The sequence below is a fragment of the Dermacentor andersoni genome, chromosome 4 (genome assembly GCF_023375885.2).
Source record: "Dermacentor andersoni chromosome 4, qqDerAnde1_hic_scaffold, whole genome shotgun sequence".
Taxonomy (NCBI): Eukaryota; Metazoa; Arthropoda; class Arachnida; order Ixodida; family Ixodidae; genus Dermacentor; species Dermacentor andersoni.
Genome location: NC_092817.1, coordinates 146,347,039 through 146,350,886, shown reverse-complemented (window position 1 = coordinate 146,350,886; position 3,848 = coordinate 146,347,039).

The window sequence follows — 3,848 nt, the reverse complement described above, 5'->3', positions numbered from 1 at the left end:
TATTCACTCAAAGTCGTTATTTAGAATAGCAGCCTGAGGCTCCTATTAAGTTTTCAGTCGATAATAGCAAAGTTACCTAGCAGTGCCTGAACATCCGCGAGCACCAAAACTGAAAAACGAGGACCCTGGTAATATAAAAACTTCACTTTGAACTATGTCAACGAGCAAGGACACTCTTTCGCTATATAAGAAGGCGTTAAGAGTAAAGAGCGCTGGCACAAATGAAAGAACGGACAATTAGGCGGACACACATTGTGCCTATTTCCTAGCCAACAATTGCAGCACCTTTTTATCCCGTTGCTCCCTTCCCTTTAAAGAGGAATAAATAAAGCTTTTCGATCATTTTGAAATTCCTGAGAATGGCTCTATCATCCGACTGACGTTTGCAATGTCAACGCATATGCTCTTGAGACATAAAATTTTCGGAAATTTCGAAGGTGGAGAGAAAACAACGGGAAAGATGGTATGTCGTGTGAACACATAGCACACTCATGAATAATGCCCTGAGAGGCTATACCGTCAGTAAGATGTTACTTATGTTAGAGCACGGGCAAACAACACGCAGTTTCTTTTTTCTTTTTCAAATGTTTCTTTCTATCACTTCACAGAAGCAAACGTCTACCGCGAAAACTTTCAGTGGAAATAGAGTTTTCGAAGTGGGAAGACCGCGACTATGTTTCATGCAGTCGTGAGAATGACAGACAGAGAGAGAGAGAATGAACGGAAAGACAGAGAGGTTAACAAGGTTGGACTTGGTTTGCTACCCTACGCTAGGAAAGTGGGAAATAAAAGAAAAAGACAGAGGTAGGAGGAATGGAACAACAACCGATGCACGCACGAACACATGAAAGCGTTCACTGCGCCATCGGAGGCGGTGGTAGAGTTCATCTGTCCTTAAAAAGTGCAGCAGTGCTGGCCTACTACGCAGATGATGCTCGAGGGCATTCTCCCAGCACAATTTTTTTCCCGTGAGCGCTCTCTCGTCCAGTCGGCTTAATGCGGCACGCAAAGCGTACCATTCATTGTGAAAAGAGAGACAGCGTAATAAGGATATGTTGGATTGTCTGCGGTCGCAATCACAAACGCTGCACCACGCGCTGTCCATCGTGCCTAGACGAAAAAGAGTATGCGTTTGTAAAGGCGACACCCAACCACAAGTGACACAGTAATTTGCTTCGCATCGAGATAGACCAGGTGGTAGTCGAAGCATCAATAAGCGGCCAAAAGAATGCATTCGTGCGTTGGAACATTCCGGTGAATTATAACGCTCTAAAATTCTGCGACGCGCAAGTAGACCAAGTTGCCATGCTGCATCGAGCCTTGACAATGGAATAGGCCCTGACGATGGCAAAGGCCCAAGCTAGGCATGTTCGTGCGCAGAACGTACTGCTTCGTCGGCTTTTTCGCTGCTGATAAAGCTGCATTGACCGGGCAGTCGCTGAAGTGTGATGATATGGAAGTTTTCCATAGCGTGGTGGCGAAATTATCTGATTGGGGCTGTTCATAAGGACCACAATTTAACTTGACTTCAATCTTTGAGAGGATGAAACGAGCACCACAGGCACGATGCAGTGCAGTGAGTACACTGTAAGCCTGTCGCTGCTCTAACAAGATGTTACAACTTGCTCCGTTGTCTACGAGGGACTATGTATTATGACCACGGAACCGCCACCTTGACAAGTGAAAAATCTTGATGTAAGTCTTGTACTTAGACTTGCTTCACGTGAGGGCTGTCGATTGTTTGTGGGTTGTGCTCGAAGAGTATGTGACATACGTCATAAAGGGATGATAATGCTAGAGGGCACAGAGGCTTAATTCGTAATAGAACCACCTTCAGGTAAGAAGATTAGAGGCACTAACAATACAAGTTAGTGGCGGTGCACTTTTCAGAATGTCCTCTTAGGTGATAAGGTGCATATGTTATCCTTAATACGCAAAAAGGTCCGATGACACGCTCTACACGAGAAGTCTAATGTCATATCATACATGTTAAGCTTGATGTTCAAAAGACGTTAGGAGATACTTCATGGTGTATAGCAACAAAAATACCACGGAAACCGGGGGAAATTATGCGTCGCATAAATGTATACAGCCCCAAAGGGAACACCAACGCTAACCTGAAATAATCTTGCCTAACGCAAGTGTTTGTATGGAAGAAATCATAGTTGACTGTTTATTTTGATATTTATAAATTTTTCTACCAAGTAATAAAATGCAACAGAAAACTGCCTTTATTCGAAACATCCCTTTATTCCCACGTCCTCGGACTTATTAACTTACACTTCATTATGGCCCTGATTATCCTACAGTCACTATGCTAGAGTTCTCCGTCTTCACCTTTAATGATTTTCGCTGTGTGCAGCCGTGGCAATCCCATCAAGTCTCACCAATGCCTCTGTGAGGTCACAAGGTTCATCGCGTGGGCACAGATTGTCATTCTTTCTAAAAGATAAACTTCCTTCAGCTTTTTTTTTTCAAATTTGGAATTACTGCGTTCAGAGTAAAGCTGTAAAGAATAGCATGCTGTTGCTTCGGGCAGAGATAATTAAAATGCACTGTCGGAATCACAGATCGGTTCTTTAATATCTACACAGTATCTTGTACGTACAACTTAAAGGAACTGTGCATCCACTAACAGGTTCGCCTTTCTTAACGACACTTAACTTCCCGAAAATTGCGCACGCATTAAAGAACCATTATTAAGCTAATGTTGTTCAAGTTGAAATGTGAAGCAATGGTTAGGTAAAGCACCACGGCAATTACATTTCAAATGAAAACATTTGTGGTAATGAAATACAAAACACGGTGGAAACAGACAACTGAAGTTTCAGTCGCAACTACAGAAACTCCTGTCGCAACTACAGAAATTTCTGTCGTTACGACAGAAATTCTGACGTCGCAAAGAAAACGTGCTGTCGCGACAACCAAGAGTTCGGAGGAGAAACGTTCTGTCGCGCCATCAAGAGTTTTGAAGTCGCAACGACAACTTTCTGTCGCGACAGCCATTGTGACATTGCAACAGGAACTATCTGTTGCGACGACTGGCACTCTCTGTCGTGGCGTTAGAAATGTGCCACTTTCTATCGGCACAACATGAGTTCCGACGCCACAACAGAAGCGATTTCTGTCGCGACGTTTTAAAATTTTATATCAGTTTTGCATCGGTGGTGTAGACGGTGCCTTTCTCTTGCGTGGTATTCAATGGTGTGTTCTCTGAATTGGGCAATGCTGATAGCACCAACGCCGGTATTGAAGTCGACGTCGCCCATTGCCGCAATTGTGCCGTGAAGATGAGGCACTAGCAATCGCCCTACCGGCCTCCTCAAGATCGGTTGCTGTTCGGCAACATAGCATCTGCGGGAAGGCGCAAGTTGACGTGGCGGAGTGAAAGCGCACCTTGGCTTTGAACATACCGACCTAAACATCAGTGCAGACATTCTTACTGCTTAGATGGTCAAAATGTACAAGGACAACGACGTTTAGCATGGTGCAGTGGTAAGACACTAGGATCAGGGGCATGAGGTTGCAAGTTCCGAATCCCGGCTGAAAACCTTTAATATTTTTCCCTTTTTTTAATTCTCACTATTAACCATCTTGCACTAACACATTTACATAGCCCTAAAGAGCTCTCTGTCAATATTTAATTAAATATTGATGAAGAACTATAGAAAATCAGACTAGAGGACGTCAGACAACAGAACGTCAGAAAACAGAACGTCCCAAAATACAAATGGGAAGTTAAACAGAGAAGAGCTTCCAACAATATGGAATTGCGGTGGGACACTTCAATTACAAACGCTGAATCGAGCACCCACATTCTATGAAAAAAAAAAAGAATGAAAGGCGCC